Here is a 24,004-nt window from a genome sequence, read left to right as displayed (position 1 = left end):
ACATCCAATATAATTGAAGAAATTTAATCGTGTTTTACTCATTAACAGTGTTGATTAATGTACAAACACACGAACATAAATTGTTGAATTTGCAATGAAATATTATAAATCGTGCAACATATCTTAACTGTAAATCAACAGAAGAGAGTTTTGCTATCGTTGTACAAAAACATGTTGATGCCTGAAGCGTTTGTGCTGTAGTCGTGATGTTTGTAATGTAAATACGAGTATTTACCTGTAACTTTGTAATTTTAGCTTTTCATAAACTCCGACGCTGTAAATTAAATAGATGAATCTCCATGTTGTGAGTTTTCTCAGTTACATTTTGGTATACATAACTTATATATTTGTTTAAATATTTGATTTAATTATTATTTTCGAAGATGATTAGTTTTTGTGTCCTTGTACTGCGTAAAAGGATATTTTCATTTGATGAATGTGACTATAAAAAAAAGTTTCAAAATTAGATTTAAACACCGTAATTTTGATTTATGGATCCCAAAGAAATTACACAATTTCATTTTTTCCCAAAAATTTACAAGTTTTGTGTTGATGGCTCGTCCGGAAGTATGATTTTCGACTAAATGGCTAAATGGCTTAAGTAAGTTTCAACTTAAGTGCCTTGCCAGGCACTTGATTCGTCATAGTTCACATTCCGAGCTACATTTGCCTGGGTACTTTTCAGTACCAGAAAGAAGTTGAAGGTTATTCTGACGATAACACTAAATTTATGCCTACTTTGATTGTCCTATTCTATTGCAAGGTCATAGGCTGCAAACTTCGTATAACACCACTACTAATGTGGATTTAAGATATTACGACGACGGTGTCAAAATGAAACGCTCCTTTATACGAAGGAATTAGAGCGACTTGATTTTGACACAGTTGACTCAGTGAAGGACTGCACATTAAGTTTTTTAAATAGCCCACTAATTTCTTCAGGTCTATATCCCGCTATATTTACTGTGACTATTTAAACGAAGAGGAAGAAATTTGTATTTTATAATTCAAAAGATACCGCTGAATCTTAGGCCTATTGTGATGGGTAAATGTAAGGTCAACATATACTGCATGAACCTTCACGACCAAAACTTTTAAAAATCAATTATTAACCCTTTAATCCTTACAGTTGCATATATTCTTCCATTAAAACCCCCATCTTCCTCTATCGCACGATCTTCTTACGATCAATGTATGTTCCAGGTCGTACCCTCGGTGATCGGTGATCTACCCCCTTGGACACCTACCTCGGTTCCGTGGCGCCTAGGTCCGCTAGGGTAGGGGAGGGGGTAACGCTCTACGCTCGCTACCTCAGTCTGTGGTGAACCACGCGTGCGTGTAAGTCTAGGATATGCGCGGCAACTACCCGATACGTACGTCAGTGTGGTGTGTTGTGGTTTTGTGATTTACCTGGATATTACCAAGAATTGCAAGGTTTGTAATGTTTTTTCTTCTGTAAGTAGGTAAATTTATCTAATGTAGAACTTTTGAAAAAATTTAAAAATTATTGTTCCGGTGAAATTATTTCATTGTGTTAGGAATATTTTTCCTGTTGTAAATATTGAAGTTAAACATGATTTTTATTATATTGGATAGGCCTACTAAGATTTGTAAGAGTAAATCATTACAAATGTTCGAATCGTTTACAGTTAGTTTGGTGGTTGGTTTTGAGATATTGGTTTTATACTAGGGTTTTCATTAATTGTCTATAAAACTTATTGGAAGTTATTTTTTTTTTATTGCAAATAATAAAATCGAATGATCACTCTTTTCGGGGCTGTACTAATATGAAACGCTATGAAACAAAATAGCTGCTCAATACTTCCTTAAAGCTTAGCTAGGATCAATATTTCTACCATAAACATTGAGTGTATGATGAATCCCATTCAATCACTCGAACTTAAGTGCTTGCCTATTTTTACTTACTTTCCCTTTCACCCGTTACTAAAGTAGGCGGTGAAATGTTTCCATTTTCTAAACCGTTCCCGCCATAGAAAGGTTTCAGGCCTAGAATATTTCTATAATTTTAAATACTTACATTAATGCTGTTACATGTGTACATGTTAATGCGTACATTAATGTGGTGTATAAACTTTGTTCCCTAATTAAAATGTCTATTGGAATGTATTATAAAATGCATTATTTACTTTATGGATTAACGTGATTACTTTTAATTAATAATTTAAGACTTACTAAAATAAACATTTCATATAAACAAAATCTAATGCATAATTTACTTTAATAGAATAACACTCTTCAGATAAATTACAACCTAATTGCCTACCAAGATCCTTTGGTAATTATTATACTTGTTTATTATAGTGTAAAGATTATATTTTTAGGTTGAACCACTGATCAAACAGTTCCATCCTAGGGTGGTTATAAACACATTCAGTTGTCTAGTATAAAATGAGGAATATGTAGACTACACATGCAGAAAGTCGTTTAAACAATATTTCTTATATTTTTTCTCATCTGCAGAGAAAGATGTAGGCTATAGTATTATGTTTGTTAGGTATACATTGCGTCATGCTTGAATATCTACTTAAAGAGAGGTAATAGCAATAACATCATTCAAAATTTTGCTTGTCTAAAAACCAAAATATTAAGAACTAACCCTCTGTGGATTTATACTAACAATTGAAAATAAGAAGATGGCCTATTTTTAGAGATTACCGAATCAGACGTTAATCTCTCCTTTAATTCCACGTCATTATTTTAGCCTACTGAGAAATAACAGGTCGTTATATAACCCCGAGAATCTTTTCGGAACTGAGGAGCCTCCATTACACACATCCATAACCATACAATGACATAATAGAGAAAATTAAAAATAATAAATTAACATACCAAAACTGTTATTTAAAAATATCATTATAATATAGCTAAAGTTTTATTGGTTTTTATGATCTATTTGCCATTAAATGTCATAAATAGATGTCTTAAAATAAAGATGTCTCAAATATCTTACAAATATAAATATGCACATGTCAGTGTATGTTAGACTGAGACAGTGGCGTCGTCCTGTAATCCAGCTACTAGGAGGTCACGAATTTTGGATATTTACATGCATGCAATGTGAACGTGATACTCCCTGGTGTGGATTATCCACGTCTGCAATAATGAGTACTACTCAGTAACTACTAAGTGCTACTGAGTACTACTATGAAAAGTATTGAAACATAAAGTTAAGTATTGTAGGTGTAACTGTATTGTTAGGTGTAACTGCCTTTGGAGCACCAACACATCAGTCTGCATATCAACACTGTATGTAAGGTGTAACTGTCTTTATAGTACCAACATATCAGTCTGCATATAACCACTGTATGTTAGGTGTAATTGCATTTGGAGCACCAACATATCAGTCTGCATATCAGCACTGTATGTAAGGTGTAACTGCCTTTATAGTACCAACATATCAGTCTACATATAACCACTGTATGTTAGGTGTAATTGCATTTGGAGCACCAACATATCAGTCTGCATATCAGCACTGTATGTAAGGTGTAACTGCCTTTGGAGCACTAACATATCAGTCTGCATATTCAAGCACTGTATGTTAGGTGTAACTGCCTTTGGAGCACCAACACATCAGTCTGCATATCAGCACTGTATGTAAGGTGTAACTGCCTTTATAGTACCAACATATCAGTCTGCATATAACCACTGTATGTTAGGTGTTACTGCCTTTATAGCACCATCATATCAGCACTGTATGTCAGGTGTAACTGCCTTTATAGCACCATCATATCAGCACTGTATGTAAGGTGTAACTGCCTTTATAGCACCATCATATCAGATTGCATATCAGCACTGTATGTCAGGTGTAACTGTCTTTATAGCACCAACATATCAGTCTGCATATCATAACTGTATGTTAGGTGTGCGTATGTAATTGCCTTTGTAGCACCAATAGTCTGCATATAAGCACTGTTGTTAGGTGTAACTGTCTTTATAACTCCAACAACATACCCGTATGCATATGATCACTGTATGTTAGGTGTAATTGCCTTTGTAGCACCAATATATTAGTCTGCATATCAGTACTTTAAGTAAGGTGTAACTGCCTTTATATCACCACTATATCAGTCTGCATATCAGCATTGTCTTGGTTAATAGATTTTACACTCTTTATCAGTACTCCGTACAAAACATAATGGAGCCATTACTTGTATATTTTTCTCCACTGATACGTAGACAAATAATTGCTACCTCTATCGCCCTATCAGTCTAAATATCAGCTCTAATTCGCTTTTTTGATATCAGCTTGACCGTCAGACTAGTTGTCCTTAATTGTTTTGTTTCCACGTAATTTTACTCTTAAAAGTTTTAAAATGGATTCTAAGTGTAAATCCGTGTTTTCTTTTGGTATCGTTTGTAAGACCATTGGGTTTATCAACGAACTACTCATATTATGTAAGAACTGTTCAAACTAAGAAATTCATTAACTCTGAACTAAATATCATAGTCTTTTAACAGTGGGAAATTCAGCTGTCCATATCATACGCTTTAGGTAGTTGTCACAGAGAAAGATTTGTGTTGATTTAATACCAAAATTACTATAGTGCTTTTCCTAATTGTTCGCATATAAAACAACGAATGAAGTTAAGGAAGCTCCTGTAGTTAAATTGTAATTACATTTTGAAAAGTACGTTTAAATGGCATTTCGCGATCAAATACTTAACTTACAAGATTAAATTCGACCGAAATTAGTAGACAAGTACAAGTGAATCAGTATCGATCTATGAAGATTACAACGCTCGCATTTGTTTAATAAATAACGATAATTGATCTACTTTTTCACAGTAGATCCACAGTGGAACCACCGTAATTTCAGTTTTTCAAACTCTCAGTCAACGTCGCCGTTCCACAAATGTGTCAGCAAGTCTAGGCGCGATCTAATGAGACATAAAAACGCAAAAGAGGATCAGTGAGAGTCTCTTGGCTTCCGACCAAATATATGCACAAACTGCTTACTTTTGTCTTATTTATTGATTTCTAAAATTAGTTCTCCATCTTCCAAATTAAGACAGCATGATGCACTTCATTGTTTTACTTTTTTATGCTCAAACCTTAATTTGACTCCTTACCCAACTTCTACCTTATGTTGTTGGATAATTTACTGTCACTTTATGATAATGATTATTTGGTTGGTTGAGCTAAAATAAATTTAGTACACAATGATTGATTTATTGATTGTTGACCTTTCTAACAATACTTTGAATTGAACAGCAGAATTGAACAACATACAATTAGCCTAGTCTCTTATGACGACAGTAGAAAGACACTATAGAATATCATTATATGGAAAGACTTTTGTTTACATGTGGTATGATATTCTCAATTTTCGTCTCTATTTACCCTAAATTAGGTTCATAATTACATTATATAAATGTATGTAGCGTGTAAACATGTTAGCCATTCAACTTTCAACTCGCTCAGTAGTTCTTCTATTCCATCAACATGATCGTCCAGCTTAGATTTGTAATTTTTTTTTTAAAGTTTAGGCCAAACTTCGAATTGATACCGTACGAACAATTTCCACTATTAATTGCATTAAGTTATTTTACTCCTGTCATCATTTTATCAGAGAATGTAAGTTTTTCAACCCTTAGCAATGTGCATCATTCCTGCCAATCAGAATTAACTGCTATTGGTTTAACAACCCTCACGAATACAACAACCCTGAAATCTTCACGCCAGGGGCAGTGAAACTTTTCTTTGAACAGCGTAAGCCTGCTGTATACAATTAGGTCAATGAATTGCCGTTATAATGGCGAGTTGTTGTTTCAAGAGATCATGCTACTCACAACTTGGTGTGAGTTATTCTAAATATTTCAACGTAAGAGAGGTTTCTGTCTGCTTATTTGTGTATCTGTTTGTTTTGGGAGAGCGCAAAAACTACGTATCTCACAAGGTTGAGATTCCACCCAAAGATAGATTATGAGCACGGATAACACAAGGACCCATTCATGTCCAAAATCCTCTCGAGCTACGTTCCTAATCGTTTAATGTTTGGAACTCGATGATTATTCTGCCACAACTGACTGACCCAAGTATAATTTTGTTAAACTTAAGCAGTACAGTTGAGTTTTTCTTCTCAAATCAATGTTGAGTATGTATTTTGGTACATGCAAATAGCCCCATAACTCTCTTCTGTATCCTCATCCCGTTGGAAGTATGGATAAAGCAACTAGCAGCATCTGCGCATTTTAATTTCCAATTATCTAATTGGTAATTGTTATGGTTAGGACATGTTTTAATTTTAGTAATTATTGTTCTCGTAGGAATTCTAAAAGTTCCTAATCGAAAGTAAGTAAATAAAAAATATAACTTAAACATAAAAATGTGCTTTACTAAATTGCCTCCATGTTTCCACTATAGTACAGTAAACAAACAGTAACCATTCTATTCAAACTCCATCACTTGGTGTGGTCAAAGAGATGCGGTTCCCTGCGGTTACATCGGTTGAATACATTTGCTAGTGTTAAAGCAAAACCACCACTGCCAAGCAGGATGGGCTATAAATGGAATTGAGGGGTATTCATTTAGAACCCCTTTCCTGTGAATCGGATTAAGAGATAATATATGAGATTGACAAATCAAGATTAAACACCTCGTCTATCTACTGTCTTTATTCTACTGTATGTGTCCCTTTAGACCTATAAGAGGGTCTAAGATGCATAGAGCACGTACGTTCAGGGTTAAGGAGTGTAATTAATATATATTGTCAAAATACTTCACGAACTGTAAAATATTAGATGTTTATGCTCATGAAACGTGTCATACACTTTTTGGTCATTTAAAGTATTGTTAATTTATGTCGCTAAATATTTACGTTTTTTGTCTAGGAAAAGAAAAAAATACATTACATAAATTTACCTTTCTACTATAAAGTTATAAGCAAAATAATAATAATAATATTTCATTAGTACACATATTTACTTTTTTAACCAATTGATGTTGTTAATGGGCATTTATTAATGTGTTTCTACTATAACTATTTAGATCTTATAGCAAAACTCATACAAATTAAAGTTGACTTTTTTCAAACATACGTCCTATTTTCAGCTTCCTTATGGATATTTTAATAAGACGAATAATGGTTGTATGGATTTATAACTTTTGATCAAGCATATTTGTTACAAATGGAATGTTATTATGGTTTCCAAGACAGAAGAACCAACCTAAAACCACTAGACCAGACGCGTCTTCACTTTACAGTGATTAAATTTGGTAGAGACTGAATACAACTTTTTAAATTAAATTATTTTTTACCTTGATAAAATATCTAGCATTAGAGAAACCTCTTTTTGTTGGACTCGAATTCAACCAGTCCTACTTTACGGACCTCCTTTGCATTACTTCGTTCTTACGGACCAGAAAAACGACAAAACCAACAAGTCTTACAAATCTTGTGCGACATGCTCCTAATGGATAGTGTGTTTGAGGGGCTTGTACCACTAATCTCAGGATGGTAGGAGGTGTTTAATCAATTGAACGAGACTCCGGGTCGATATTTGTTGACGAAGGCTCTCCCACAAGCGGTACAAGGCCCGTGTAGCCTGTCTAATATCTTATCTCACTTACCAAAAGTAAACTTGCTCGCTTTGTTTTATCTTCACACAAACACTCCAGGACTGGAGTTCTCTTTGTCTCTTATGATTCCTCGCCTCTACTGTCGTCTCTTGTTTGGTTGGCTGAGGGGCTGGGAATATACACACACACCGAGGAAGTAGAGTAAAAATACGTCAACATTCAATACTTTGATTCATTTGGGGTTAAGCTAAAAATCGTATGTACTTAACATTAAGTTACATCACTACTTCAATGTTGATTCCCCTTTCCTCGACATTGATGAGAGCAACATTTCTTGAATTCCTTAATTCAAGGTTGTATGCGTATTAAATACTAATTTATCTGGAATAATTGGGGTTTGGTCTTCTGTATTAAGTAAAAGAAACAAAATGTGAAGAATGACATTGGTACTCTGGGGTCAATTTGGTAACCATTGCATATAAATACACTCTTGATATCGAAGACCCCTGAATAGTGTATTCTCAAAAAAAGTTAACTACTGAAGCACTGTGAATCGGCATCAAAACCATGTAATTTACAGTGACGCAATCATATCTTAGCAGTATACCATTTTCACAAACCGATTAAACATAGCTGTCTGGATGAGCAACATCCATATTAATAGTGTACATGATAGTGAGAGTTTACTGTATTACTAAATGAAAATTTTAAGGTAACAAACATGCACAGTTTATGACAGTTAACATAACAATGTTTGCACGTGATTTGTGCTATCTAAAAAGAATTTCAGTTATTATAGTATTCACAAACGTCATCAATGTGTTTAAAAAGCTCTCTCTATCAATGTCAAGTTAAATATGTTTAGGAAATGTTAATTTACAGGAGAATCGTAACATAAACTGTTACGTAGTCCGTTGAACTGTCTGGCCTATGAAGTAGATTTCTCTTGAATGACTATTGTTGTTCCACAACTATTTACTAATAGCTCCCAGAAGTCGTTTGGAATACATCTCGTCTCGTGCTGAGAGGCACATCACTCCAAAGTTTCCACGTTTATATTAAAATCTTTGTGCCCTGAATGGGTTTATCAATTTGTGCAGTTTTATTATGAAGACAGTTTTTTTGTAATTAATTATTAGAAAAATTATCAATTTGCGTACCTAGGCCTATATGTGGCAAAATGGGCATAGAGGTGGGTTGAACAAAAGACCTTCATAGACGGTTTCTTAGGTGTTTTAAATAGTTAAAATACAGTCCTATATTTTAAGTATGACCCTTAAAAATATAATAAAATAATATTTCCATGCAATTAAACTTAAATGTTAGTACTGTACTGTATAGTCATCTCAGGTATTACTTATAAAAATGTATGCGCAACAACAAATTAACTCTATACGGTTAAAATGTTAAAACAAACACTGAATATTACCGAGCGAGTTCATTGTTTACTTCGAAAGTGTATAAATAGTTAATAATTGCAAGCCTGTGATTTCTTGGCACGGGTAAATTAAATTCCTACAAATTTCACTCCACTCAAACACTTTTACAGGTTTAATAAAGCAAGAGAAAATAATGTTTACTTCACGAAACATTTTCTTCTTAAGTTAAATCATTCAAAACGTAGGCCTACCCAATAATATTTTGTAATCTTGTTAGGTGAGTAGCATTCAACTTCGTCACGGTGTATGTTAGCTGACTTGGTAGTTGTGTAAACATTGTGCTTGTCTCTATATCCAAAGGCTTGCTAGTTCGATCCTAAGAAGAGTAGAATCCAAGTTAGGGATCTACTTCACGATGTCCAAATGTCACAATATTTCAGTGATCTTCAACTTGTCTCCCAATGTATTAAAGAAACATTTTAGAAAAGTTTCCTAATTCCCAAACTAGTTTTAGGAGTGCTACAATGTCTGAATATCTTAATTTATATGAATGTTTTCGAATAGTCACATAATTAAATTAGGGTAATTTTAGAATAATGTCATAGAATCAGATATTGTTAGAAAGTCTCACATTCCAAGTCCCATAATGCTCATAGATCAGTCGTGGCCCAGACCTCGCACGATTTTTATTAATCTTTTTTTATTATCTTGTAATGTCTTTAAACAAATAGTTAACTAAAATAAATAAATGTCATCAAGGCCAGAGTTTTAACATTCCTTAAAAAATCGTTAAAAGCACTGAAATGAACTCACACAAATAGTAATAGACGGTTTCATTTTTAAACAGAATTCCCACACTATGCAGACGAGGAAATGAAAGCCATTTCAGACCCTTGAAATCAATTGGCGTAATGGGATGTTATTATCGGTTGTAACCAGATAGATTAGCAATCGTTCCACACATGCAGGCGCCACTGATGGTAATGGTGTAATGGTTATGGAACTGTACCTGGAGGCAAGTGGATATCTGAGGTAGGAAGTGCAAGCTTCGTCCTTGCTGTGGACGCACGTCTGGCCACGGCCCAACTTGTGAAAATATAAATAAATAAACGTGATCGACGCTTCTTCGACGTGAGTCAATTGATTAACTGTGTTCATTTGGTTGCACTACTAGTTCCCTGTGAGGATTTTTATAGAAAATGCTTTGATTCGTTGACTTATAACAATCCAAACAATTTTTTTTTTAAGTTGTATATTTAAAAATACTCATGGTGTAGCACCACCGCAATAAACTTTCTCCTTTTTGAAGGAGCAAATTATATAAAAAATAGCTTTCAACATATACCATCTTCAAACGGTCCAAAGTTTTAAAGCCAGATTATAAAACCTTATGAACAAAATGCTTCTTTGCACTTAGGGAACTTTCAGTTGATTATATACAGTAATGATATCTTTGTTACTGACTTAACTCAGCTGGTTCTTTAGTCAAGAAAATTTATCAAACCCCAATAATCAAAGTCAATGGGATTGGGCAATTGTGTTGTAACAGTTGTTATACAAAGAAGATCAAATTATAAAAATACCAAGCTAGTTTTTCTAGTGCTCATAATGCCTAGTATTTTTGTTTAAGCAACTATAAAAGCTTTTTAACATCTTCGTCATCATCCAAACACCGCCACCTATAAAGGTAAACTTGTAAAACAGTTAAAAACTATAATTCATTACTTTCCTGGATTTGTTTATCTTCACCAATGGCAGTTCATATGTATTCAGGCCTATAAAAGAATGTATACACGAGGATTTAGCCACATTGAAGTCTTTTAAATTACTAGAGCACGAAAAGGCTTCAATTTTATCAGTCTTGGTGCTAATAACCAGATACTCCTACCATCACACATATTTATACTAGAAAGAGGGAAGTTTAGAACGATTCTCAAACAAACCCAATAAGGAACTCCACCTCGGATGCGAGGACCGGAGACCCTGGACCTAGGGATGTGATGGTTTGCGAATAGAGAACATGACACAATGTGCTCTTCTTGGAAAGTTTCACAAAAGAGGGGCGTGGTAAATTAAACTTGACAAAACCTTTCAGAGGCTAAATAGGGTGGCTTGGGGCAGCCCCACAGGCTGTTGCCCTTCCCATAACTGTTGTTTTCTTTTTCTCGCGTGCTGTTTACAAACAAATATTGCATCATGTTTTCCTGGATAACCTTTGGAATTTGCCGCCATTCTGCATACGATTTAATATTATTGTGAGTTATTAAATTTTCAAACGAATTCAATCGCCACCTTCAATTAAATGTCTTATAGTCAATAATTATAAAATATGAAATATATTCACAAACATCTTTTAGCTGAATAAATCATTGTTTTTATATTATAGAAAAAATGTATTTACTTAAACTCATTATTAATTGGAAAAAATTTTATTGGCATGTTACAAGTTGGCGTTATTACACAAATATAATAAAATTTGTATCTCTTAAATATTTCATGTAACTGAAAATATACTATAAACGTATATGCGGTACGTTTTTTTGTACGTTTATGGTATACGTGATACATAACGCTAATAAGGAACATTTGAGAAAACCACAAGCCTAACACCTAACAACCACATACTTAAATAAAAGGTATTGATGAGAAATTATGATATTTCAAAACAAGCTTTTCCTAAGGGCACGAACCTTAAATAAAAGGTAGTATTTAATTATACTTTAAGAATTGAATATGAACTGTTACATTTATTTATTTATCTTTTTTACCTGCCTGGAATCAACCTTTTGATTCTTATCATAGAATCTATTTACTTTTACTTTAACCTCACGTATTCTTTTCAATGAAGTCATTTGATTCTGCTACACAGCTGACCATTGCAAATGCATAAACCAAAGAGATATTCATTGGATTAAGCAGGAAAATTGAGTTTTGCCTCTATAATGTTGGGTGTGTATAACTAAATTGCTAAATAAAATGCTCACTAATTTCATACTTATATCCAAAACTCGTTTACATAGCTTTGCCTGCTAAATAATTTAAAGCACCCAACTGCAATTGGCTTCTATTTAGTTCTTATTTATGCAAATGTCAGTAGAAAACCTCATCTGTTTACCGTGATTAAGGTTTCACAACAGTGTGAAACTGTAAGTAATTATTTACTGTCACTATATATATATAGTAATCCTGGCTATTTATATGCAGTGTAACCATGGGCAATTAGACTGGATAACATTGGATCTTACGTGAATGGCATTGCGTTCATTAACATATCCGTAAAGTATATTACCTCGTTCTCCAATGCTCATAACAATTACTGTACTTTACATTTATAAATGCGTGAGTGTAGGTCATCTTGTATCTGTATCCGTAATAATAAAACATAATTCTAAAACATAATTTCTTTCTTTAAAATGCTGTCAATTACTTTCAATGAAACTAATTGGTGAGGGTAGGCAAAAACGGTCAAATTTCCAGCTTTTGAAGTACCTCCGACCGAAATGACACTTAAATTCGCGGGCTTTTACCAGTCTTTCCTAGAAGATTCCCCGCCACAACCCCTCTGGGCTGCATGGGTAAAGACGGACGTCTGGCTGGACTCTAGACTCCGCTGTCAGACTCGCTAAAACCCTTTACAATCTCTCGAACAATACCTCCATCTGCCCCCTCACAAACAAAAACATCGGCAAATGTCAATATATCAAGGACAATCTGAGGAAATACTATTGCTTTTAAGTTTGTAGTTTTACTAAAACCAATCACGTACAATCAAATACTAAAACCTAGTAATTGAGTTGAAGCTCTAGCCGCTCTAAATTAATTTAAACAGTATGAGGGGAAACTGAATAACTTATATTACTATAGGTTTATATTTTATAGACCTTATACTACTACTTGGTTGTAGTCGTGCTGATCCTAGACCATCAGACTCATTCGTTCAAAGTTCTTTTAGCGTGTTTCATGTAGGTAGGTGTTAAATTTGTTTCTAGAACACAATTACGACAATGTATGTTTGGTTTTATTATTACATACTGTCGAGCCGATAGTGTTAATCGTAAGCTGAATAGTCATTGTTAAATTAGAGTTTCGTTGAATGTCACATTTAGTGGTTGCAATCTGTGAATGTTTGATTTTGCCTTTAATCAGAGTAAGACTTTATTGTATTACAGTATCTACTTTCCCGTTTATAATTAGATTTGTTCAAGAGTTTTATAGACTTTTCTATTTGTCAACCAATTTACTTCATTTCAATAAAAATACGAAAAATTGATAGCATGTGATACATTTAAAAACCATTTTCAACTCAACTTTCTCTAATTCAACTTGTATTCATCTTGCATTTCTGGATCATTATTTCGATAACAACGTAGTAATTTATCAAACGAAACTATTTCCGACAGAATCGATGTTTTAAAGCAACTCATTACTAGACTACCCAGATCTTTTGGTATAGTTATGTGTATAGACTGGCTGGGTAGCTGAGTTAAAGTGCTCACCTAAAAATCAAAAGGTTACCGGTTCGATCCTGAGAAATGGCGGTAGCTGTTTGATGGTTCGCTACCGAGCCAAGCTGTTCCTAATCATTGAGCTTTATATAGATGATCCTGACTCTCCTGACTGATGGATGAATAAGATGATCTTATTCAGTAACAAAGCTACACAGATAATCTCACGTCATTTTACACTCATGCACCCTTCACTCATAATTGATAATTGTTAATTTTAATCTTGCACCTTTTTATAATGCTGTATTTTATGTAATTATGTCGGATTATTTACACAATCAATGATTTGGCTAGATGATGACGTAGATACGACGTTAGCTCCCGAAGCAGACCTCACATATCAGAAGAGCAAATGTTGCATAAGGCAAGATAAGTGGAGTGAAAGTATCGTTTAAAACTCAATAATCCTTTTTTAGAAATTTTAGATATTTTTTTACCTAATTTTAACGAAGCAAAATAGTTTACAAAACTGAAAACCACTATGAACGGTGAAAAGCGCTAATTTTCCAATGTATTTACTGAATCGTTACATAATTAACATACAACAGTTATTGGTGATGTAACTTGTAATCTTTCCCGATTCATTAGATTAACAGATTGATTACTTGACACTTTTTCAGTAAGTGATAATTAAATCCTCCCGATAACATTTTAAAGAGCTCAATAACGTATAATTTTCAATAATTTATTTTTTACAATTTATAATTAATTCATTTTTTTACAAAATTAAAAGCAAAGAGGCAATCAAATTGCTTAAACGAGTTTTGAGATTTCACTACTTAGGTACAGTAACAAAGAGTATAAATTAGTGTTTGAATCTCTCAATCCTTTATAACTTCCCATAAAAAGTATTTTATGTTTTAATTGAGCCAGGTTTAGTTCGTTACTGGACGACTACAAAAGTAGTTCTAACTGTGATCAGTGTTGGGCAGAAGTTGACATCTTGAGGGATCATTATCATGTCATTAACAAGTCATTATTTCGTCAGAGATAGACTAGACACTGCTTCCATTACCACTCATAGTGCTCAGACTAGAATAAACAATTTTTAATTAAAACCCGTTTCATTAAACCGTTAACCGTTAAATTTTTTAAAAGTTTCATTCGCTGCTTGAAAAAAATGTCATTTTCTGTCTGTTTTTTTTAATTAAGTAATATTAGGTCTATGGGTATTTTACTCTTTACCTTAGTGACCAATCCGTGCTCTGTAAAATGTTACTTATAGTCTGCTTAATAAATCTTTACAACCAGTTTCTCACAATTTATAATTTATGTTTTTCCATAAAAAAACCTATTCACATTATAGTATCAACAATATAACTTTATCACATAACGAACTCTTATGCGGAAATCAAAATCGTTTGCTCGTTACTACTCAGTATAAATACTGAAATAGAAACAAACAACGTTTTGTACTAGTCTCATTTCTTGTAATATATAATATATTATTTCTTTTAAATGTTAACTGATTACTTAAAAACCTTCGGTATCAAATCAGGTCCACTTAGTTCGAGTTTCATTTAGTTGAAACCTAACCTCCTTTTTAAGTAAAGCAAACACGTAATACATTTGATCTTGTTTCGGGGAAAAAAAATTAAACACTTTTCTGTATAAACAGTACTAAAATCACAATTTTAGATTGATAAACGGTGGTTATTTAAAAGTTAGAAATTAGTAGTTTGGATGGATAATAGTATAAAATTTAAGTAAAAACATTTCAATCAAGAGAACAAACAATTCAGGGCACACGTGCTGTTGTCGAAGCAGACAAAAAAGCTTTCTGTTTTCAACTCTAATTAGTGGGTTTTCGAGTGTTATAACTATGTAATTAGTACTATTGGGAGCAATAAAGTAGATTTCAAAAAAATAGCTTACATGGAGTAAATGATTTATTAGGCAACTGTTTAAGTGTTTTTAACAATCAATAATATTATTGTGTGATTATTTTCGTATTATATTTTGTCAGTATCGGAATACCTGACAAAATATACAGTAAGTATAACCTTTGACTATTAATACAACAACAGTCAATCATTGGTATAACGTACCAAGTAATCGTTCATTTTAAAAATTACCATTTGAAGTGTGGTCGCCTCAAAAACGTTTTATTCCTGTAATCTTTTTGCATACATTTCAATCATATTTATTTATTGGTACAATAATGTTTAATGCAATATGTTTTTATTACATTAAAATGTAATATTGTATTTTACTATGTAACTGAGGATATAAAACTGTAGTTTTATATACATTTACCATTGTTGACCGCGTATAGGCGAAGATTCCGTAGCCTATCAAAGCTTAGTACAACATTCACAAAATTATTAACATTTGGTGACTAGTACTAGTAGGTGACTTGTAAGATTGTTTTGTAGAAAAAATATATTTCGAAAGTAATATATTCTGTAAAAGTAGTTGGCCAGACGTTCCCTTCCTTTGCCTCAAAAAATATGGGCTGTAAATCTGGCGGGTGAAACCAAAAATAAAGTTCTTAATTGGCTGGGCCCACCGGTTAAACACGTCTTTTAGAATGCTATTACTCAGTGTTAGCGGAACAAAGTAGTCCAGTCGCGTTGTTTTGTTATCCGAGGAGATATAAATCAATCCGCGTATCATGAATTTTCGCAGAAAGTCACGTTAATGTTCTGTATCTTTTGATCTTGAATTTATATCAAGTAATTTCCTAACTCGTAACATCTACTCTATAGTAAATGTTTAGTATTTTTAACAGTACATCTTTTAAGGACTTTGTTACCTCCTTAATTATTTGAGGTAATTTTACACCATGGATATTAATCTCTCTGCAAAGTTTTGAATTATCAAAGTTTACTGTGAATCATATTCGTGAATTCTGTTGCAAAAGGTAAATTTTCCCTCTATATTTGTCGCACATTATAATACAGAGAAAGATTAATTCAAAATTAAACTGTGTGGGGCAAATAACTAAATCTAAGAATTCCTTCTTATCAAATTCTCTAACCTATCCAGTCTTGGATATTATTCATTTAAGCCTATTTTAATAACCCAAATTCTTTACTAGTGTGTACCCGTTCTGAGACCAATGTTATGATGCACAGCACACACCTTCTTATGTTATAAATGAGTAATAAATTGTTTGATTTCATGTAAAACTTACAAAGAATTCACATCACGTTATATTCAACCTACATTACTCATTTTCATCAGGCTTAAATACTAATAAAACCTTATTTACTTATGAAAACTTGCTAGACTATAAATGCGCCCTATCTTTAGAAACGGGAATCGTTCCAAATGCACAATCAATGTCTTCATTTATTTAAGAGTAGGTCTCCTATCTTAATCCAATCTAGCAATGAAGCTTTATTTTTATAGTTTTATATTGGCTCTAAGTTAGTTTCTTTTACACTGGAGTGTTGATAATAGAGTTATTCATTTGCCAATTTTCCGATCGAATGAGTGGGAGCAACTATGGCGCTGTCAGTCATGATGACTTGCCAAAGTGCATTCTACCATTTGGCGAACGCACAACATTTCTGCCCACCACCGATCTGTATCAATGTCCGAATGCGGCTTGGTCGTTTAAGATATGTCACTAATGCGACATTATGTATATTGTCACAGTTGGAAACTATCCTCCAAACAATCTAAGTCTTATGTGCAGCCATAATTCTAGCCAAGTGTTTATTTCGCATTTATATACGTTTGCATTCTTACATTTTATAAATGGAATTGTCCAAACCGTGGTCTTCTTACCATCAACTTCGATCAAGTGAGATGTCATTATTATTAATAAATAGCCTAATAACAAATAGTATCTAGATCCAGAATCGCTCTCACTTGAAATCGAACCTTCAGACTTAAACGTGTTCATTATAACTACTCGGTGTTTTAGTTTTTTTATGTATCATAAATAAAAACATCGATACATTAAGCAAAATTAGTTTAAAAGAGAATGAACTCTCCATAATCGGGTTTTTGTAAAAGGTTGATACGTCTAATACTGTGCCACATTCCAAAATATTATTTTTTGATCAAATAAAATATTTAAAAAATACTTATACACTATTATCGCCTTACAAATGGCTTAATAAATACAAACCCTTTTACGTATATTTACTTTCTGTCCTTTACAAGTTTAAAGTGTTTACGTATAAGGTGCGAATTTGAGAGTCTACTGCCATTGTAAAAGTTAAAAGAGAAAAATTGTGATAAGCCTAAGACGTAAAATTATTCATTTTAAAAAGTTCTAGGTTCTACTTTACTTAACACTTCAAAGATTAGCTCTATGTTAATCTGAAGTGTATAAATCCGTGTTCTGAGGTTATCAATAGCCTCTTAAAATATTATAAATAACATTATCCCATTAAAAGTTAACATTTCCACAACACTTTGCTATTCCACTTTAGTTAACACGAAGGAGAACCGACGTTAGCAAGTCCTAAACACAAACACAACTTGACTGTGAGAAACAGCAGTAGTGGAGATATATGGGAAGAGTTTCAAAGTCCTTTAGCAGTCATGATGTTATGGTAAACAAAGCTATGAAGCAATATAAATGCAATGAATCATCGGAACGGCGCTAGCGGAGAGCGATCATTGCCGTGATGTTGTGAACTGTAGGTTGATCGGTTGCCGGGCACTAATCGCTCGACTGCAGTAATGCAACTAGGCTAATTGCAAGGTTGACTGATTTACACTATTTTACTTTCATAACACGTCATATGTTTACAAGAGTTATTGAAGGTTAGTAGGAGGCTAAATTGCTCTCATTTTAACGCGTAGAAAGCGATTGATGGATATGTTTCATGTTAATGGCTGTTTGAAACATTGTAATTATTCAATGGGATATAGGTTAGAGTTTTGAACTGAGACATAAACTCGTAAAATTAAAAAGCACACACAAGTTTTGAACATATTAAGGCTCTAAAACAATGACACTGCACTCTCAAACATTGTTTGTCTGCATTACACAACGTTCATAGACTTAAATTTTCAAATACCGCGGACCAGTAGTTCAGAAATTGTTTCGATACGAGCGTTTATGCCTGTGTTGTACATAACCATCAACTTGGTAGACTTATCACCCTTATAACATTAATGAGTCACAGTTATAGCAGTAGTTGTATGACATGAAAGATCTACTTTTAAACCGTATCCCGGTTCGCTACAGTATGCGTTCTAGTTAATTATGCACGCAGTTAGGAATCTTAATGAAAGACGACTATTCGCAATTAATTCAGTTTATATTTTTATGATGCACAATAAGATCATAATTAACACATTCTTCAATGCTAATAAAACTGTTTCGCTTTAGGACTTTCAGTAATTTTCTAATTGGCTAGTATACGTTTTACAGTTAACCTAATTTTGTTAGATTCTGAAATAATTAACCATATAATCTAAAAAGATTTAGTTTTGACATAACTAAAAATTATTTCGAATATAAAAGATTTTTTAGTTAACTTCAATACTTCGTTATAATATTGACTCTTTTTTAGTCACCTAGATCATCTTGTTTTGTTATCCATTTGTATTAATTTTGAATCCGATGTTTGAGGACACGTCGATCTTGTTCTAAATCATCAGAAACAACAGACTGTTCTTAAATTCAAACTTTTTAATTGTTTTACCATGTTTTGTATTTTTATTCAGCTTAGCGTAAGTTTTACATTGCAAACTATAATAATTTCCGTAACACTAGTGTTAGCTTACAAGTTCTGTGTGAGGGCTTTGCTCAGTTTCGTTCAGAGTCACCGAATAATAGCCTTGAACACACACAGTTGCCAGACGGGCTGCTTCAGCTGCTGATAGCACACATCTCCTGATATCAGCACATCCTGTGGACGTCTCCCGCTGATGAACCAGTCAGCGAGGTCACTGAACCCATTAGTTGTTGTTTACTACGTAAGTTACCCTGAATAGAAATATTTTACAAAAATCTGTACAGAATACTGTGTGTATTGTCCGTGTAGTTTTTCTATAGTAGATGTGATAGATATTGAGTAGGGATGAAGACGTCTTTCAGTGCAAAGAACAATTAAATCAGCAGGGAAACACCAAGCTAGAACGACGATAATAGCACTGAGGCATTATATTTGCCCAATAGAAACCTTTGCTAATAATTATGGACATATAAAACAGGGTGTTAAAAGCTCTAATTCAGTACCTTTCATCTATAGTCCAACATATCAAAAGAGATTTTGCACTTAATTATAAACCCACTATAATTCAAATTTAAAACTCTAATTGAACAAAGTATAAGATAAGACCCATTAGGACCACAAGAACGTAGGCGAAGGACACCCAATTGATAGTAAACTCTTCCTTGGTTGACATACGACATTTTCAGAGCCAATTTACATTGATAAAAGGCTACCAAATTAAAACTCCCGTCCACCCACACATTGCGGCAGATATCCTCCAAAGGCAAATCAGTCAATCGACTTAGGCAGCCTTTAGTTATCGCGATACCGTATAATCATGGCCGTCAATCCGCCAATTAACGATCTTCTGGGGAAAATGAAGCAATTTGTAGACCAAATCAGCGTGTGGTCTAACTGGTTGGCGAAATTATACCCGAAATACCGTCAGGACCATGTCTGTTTACCATAATCAAATTCAGACCGTTCTTAACCGTCTTATTATTCAAATAAGTCGATATTTGGTATTTGATTATTTATTTTTATATGATTTTCTAAATTTATGGTTTTATAACTAACTCTTGTCTGTCAAGATCGTACTAAATACATAAGAAGCATTTTTATAGAGGGCACCAGAAGCATACACTGGGAAATTTTCGTCAGATAACATTCAGACAATGGGATTATCAAAACGATTAAACTCCATGAATCCTTCCCCCCATAGTTTATTACCTTGTTTATTTCATTCTATTGATGATTTTCAAATTGTTAGCTCGACCTATTACATACATTACAAGACTATGTACAGCTCATTATCCTTTCAATTCTGACGTACTTTACTCTCCCTCTCTCTCTGGCCACCGTAAGCCGCCTTAAGCCGTTCACAGGTCCAGAACCACCGCACGGGTTATTGGTCCTAATTACCTCTATATCGTTTTTTATCGCCACACCAGGACCGGAGACAAATCAACACCTACGGGCGATGCTCCACCGCTCCACACCTCCCCTGACCTGACAGTTACGTACTCCTAATTTATTTCCATGTTCGCCTTTGGGGCCGATGTTGTTCAGCTTGTGTAAACATATTCCTGTCCCCTGAACATTTGGGACGGATAACTTGTCGGTACCTAACTTCTACTTTCTTCGGTACTTGGATGTTTCTATCTGAGAAACATATGTGCCATGTAGACGGGTCGATCAGTAAGTCACAACGAAATCCAAAGCAGTCTTTTGGTTTGTTTTTAAGTTTTTTTACCGTGTGCAAATTCCTGAGTTTCTGTTATTATAAGTGTAGTTATACCTTATGCTTGTGGTAATAGACTTGTTGTAAGATGCGAAAATTATAAACAAAATTGTATATTATATAAGGTTGTGTTAGCTTTAAAACATCCAGGTTATATTTTTTTATGTAAGAAAAATGACTGTTCGAACGTTGCAGAATTTAAATACACTTGAATTATCCATACAAAACGTAATTTTATAAAATCCAGAGTCTATAATATGCTTTTCACAAATAAGTAGGTACGTTTCCACCAAACGACCAAATAATGTTATCTTCTTAAGACTGATTACATACTTGTCATTTGAATAAATCATTTGACGAAACTTTCAATAAGTTAAAACATACCATTTGTTCATACAGACTCATTAAATATTAATAAAAATAGTTTCTTTCAATCAAATTCACTCCAATAAATATTGTAATCATAAATTGAAAAAATCTTAACTTCCATATAACAATTTTAATTTGTAAACAAAGTTAACAATATTTTTTAAACCGTTTGGATTATACATCGTCCACGTTCTCGCCAGAGCTACTGAATTCATGGATAGTTCCAACGAGACGTTCTATCATCACAGATAGAAAAATGTCAAAACATTTCCTGAAAGCTATTAACACCAGATATGGGTGTTATATGAAGGAATGGAAAACACGCTATGACCATTTAAGATTGCCTCATAGCCGAGTGGTTCTTTTCCCTATCATAATAGCGCTGGTTCTATTGTAAGAAAGATCGATTATGTGTCCAGTCGATATTTTTTGTCATTTGACTGTTTAATAACCATTGAAACTTTTACGGCTACTTATAAGTTTCCTTTGCATGGTATCTAGGTACTTTTACTTTTTAACCAGATTCACAAAATATACTCTTAAATTTATTAGTTAAATATTTAAATTTAAATGACTAAGTTCTATTACACGTACTTTAGGATATTACACCAAATCTATCTGTCTTGTAGTATTACTATTCTTAGTTATCTTAACACATTCACTACCGGGTGTCAGGAGACTACATGAACAGCTACATATTACATATTACAGACTACACGTTACAGAGTGGGGAGAGGACTGACGGCCGGTAAGGAATCTGTTAAAAGTCAGCATTTATACTTAATGTTAAATGTCCACAGAATGGAAAATTCCGCATTTGATTTTTTATCATGTACTGTTACATATTAGGTGTAAACAATTTTACAGCATCATGCCTATGCTGCTAAACCCTGAAGACGTACCACGTTAGGGAACTAAATCTCCACTTTGGTTAGGGAAGACATGCGGAAAATATGTATTTCCTTAACATCTGTCCGGATTGTGTTCAAGGAGTGATAACCTTTTTTCTGACTCTTCGTTACAATTAGACATTTTGTTCAGTTTACAGGCCTTAAGTGTCGCACTCACTATGCGTTTTCACCTAACTTTTGCAACAGTTCCTACATCCAAGTTGCAACCGCACTTCCCGGAAGCGCCACAGAGACCGCCTACGTTCCTACTACAGACCAGAGCTGAGTTTGAGTTCCTGACACTGTGTTTGTTTATGTCTCACTGTTGCAGACACAGACCCTGAACAGATCTGAAACTTTTACCGCCATTCCTCCCTCACTCTGCTTTATGTTGGATTAGAGGTCTATGATAGCAGTCGGGTCATACTGTAGCTGTTGCTGTTTTCATTACCTGAAGGGCCAGACAAAAAAACGGAATTATTTAAAAATTGAAAACTGAATCCCAAAGCCTAAAATGAACTAAACGAAACCTTAATTAAATTATGCTTTTCAAACGTTAGTGGTACTAGTACAGCAATGCGACTGTGGTACTACTCTAATCTCTACAATTTATAGCCTATTAATTTGCCATATATTTTCGTTCCATGAGTATATTAACCTGGAGGCTTATATGTTTTACGAGTACATGTCTAAGGTTTTTACGTGCAATGTATCTAAAAAATAGCAAACTATAATGACTGTTAGATAGTTCAATAATCTAAAGTTAAATTTTAATAAATAAAACAGCATTTTGTAAGAGTTTTCATTGTTTCCTAGTGCAATAGTTTTGGCTTCAACTTGCAAGCAAAGGGTGTAAATGTGCAAGTCAAGTATCGAGCTACAATTTATTTGCAAAGTTTTGGCTACGTATTACATCTGTTTAGCGCGTAAATAGTTGGGTTTGCTTCCCAATAAGCAGAACGTTGCCGGGTTGATCATAAATAAAATCAGTATATTTTTGTATATCTTAAAACTGGGCCTGCTGTAAATATTAATAAAACTTTAAATAAATAGTACTCCATCTCGAATTGCTTAAATATCCCATCTTATGAGTCTGTATTCCTTAAAATAATAATTATTTTGATCATACAGTATTTTTGTATATTTTTAATCTTTTTAGCTATGCCATAAATCATGAATATGTTTTTACAGACTTTCTCATGCATATCCATACGATAGACCTACTGCAAGATAAATCTATTCACTTACTTAGTAACTGCCTGGTTTGATTTTCACCATGATATTTGCAAGTCAATATTACTTTTAGTTAAGTTTTCAAATGAGAAAAAAATTCAGAACTATCTTAAGTATTTACTACTAAATTGTAAGGTGATGGCGGACTTTTATTACAATAGAAGTTCAAATATTCAGTAAACAAAGGCTTTGAGGATGGTTTATTATAGAAATACAAATCCAAAATAAACTTTCTTAACGTTATTACATTAACCTCCGTTTGATCTCATGAAAGGCTAATTTCGTTGCGCTTATAAATTAAATTCCCACGATAAATTACATTGTTTTCCTTTTCAGACAAACGAAAAGGTTCATAAAGTTTATCAAAGAGAATGTTTTGCTATTGATGTACTTTTGACCCTTCTTCCTGAATATTTAACTAGGACAGGACGTAATTACTGTATCTCAAAACTCTGTTATTAAATTTATTACAGAGATTCATGCCTTCCATTGCTTTAACCTTTTCTATTACTCCTTTATTTGTGTGTTGGGAATAAGTATTTTAACTAGGATATTAATTTTAATTTGTAATTATAGGCTGATAGTAAATAATAATGTAGTCTAATTACATTTATTGGGTTTTCAATATGCTGGTCTTTGAAAAACATATTAATTATTTTTTTTATCAACATTATTGGTGAACATGGAAATGACACTTGTTAATACACACAAACAAAATATCTCT

At 33.4% G+C, this 24,004-nt stretch overlaps 1 long non-coding RNA gene across 2 annotated transcripts in view; it reads left to right on the top strand.

Moving 5' to 3' along the window:
- Positions 1–1,225: 1,225 nt before the first annotated feature.
- The window catches only part of LOC129004211 (uncharacterized), a 119,813-nt gene continuing 97,034 nt past the window's right edge, over positions 1,226–24,004 (top strand). The window contains exon 1 of one of the 2 annotated variants that reach the window (XR_008491683.1): positions 1,226–1,434. This is a non-coding gene — a long non-coding RNA (uncharacterized LOC129004211). The remainder of the gene's footprint in view (positions 1,435–24,004) is intronic. The other variant, XR_008491682.1, reaches the window with a different exon arrangement.

Source organism: Macrosteles quadrilineatus, unplaced genomic scaffold (genome assembly GCF_028750875.1).
Source record: "Macrosteles quadrilineatus isolate MER2022 unplaced genomic scaffold, UCM_ALF_1.0 Scaffold_9__3_contigs__length_116548681, whole genome shotgun sequence".
Lineage (NCBI taxonomy): Eukaryota > Metazoa > Arthropoda > Insecta > Hemiptera > Cicadellidae > Macrosteles > Macrosteles quadrilineatus.
Note: the sequence above shows the minus strand (reverse complement) of the source record. Positions and strands in the feature narration are given on the sequence as shown.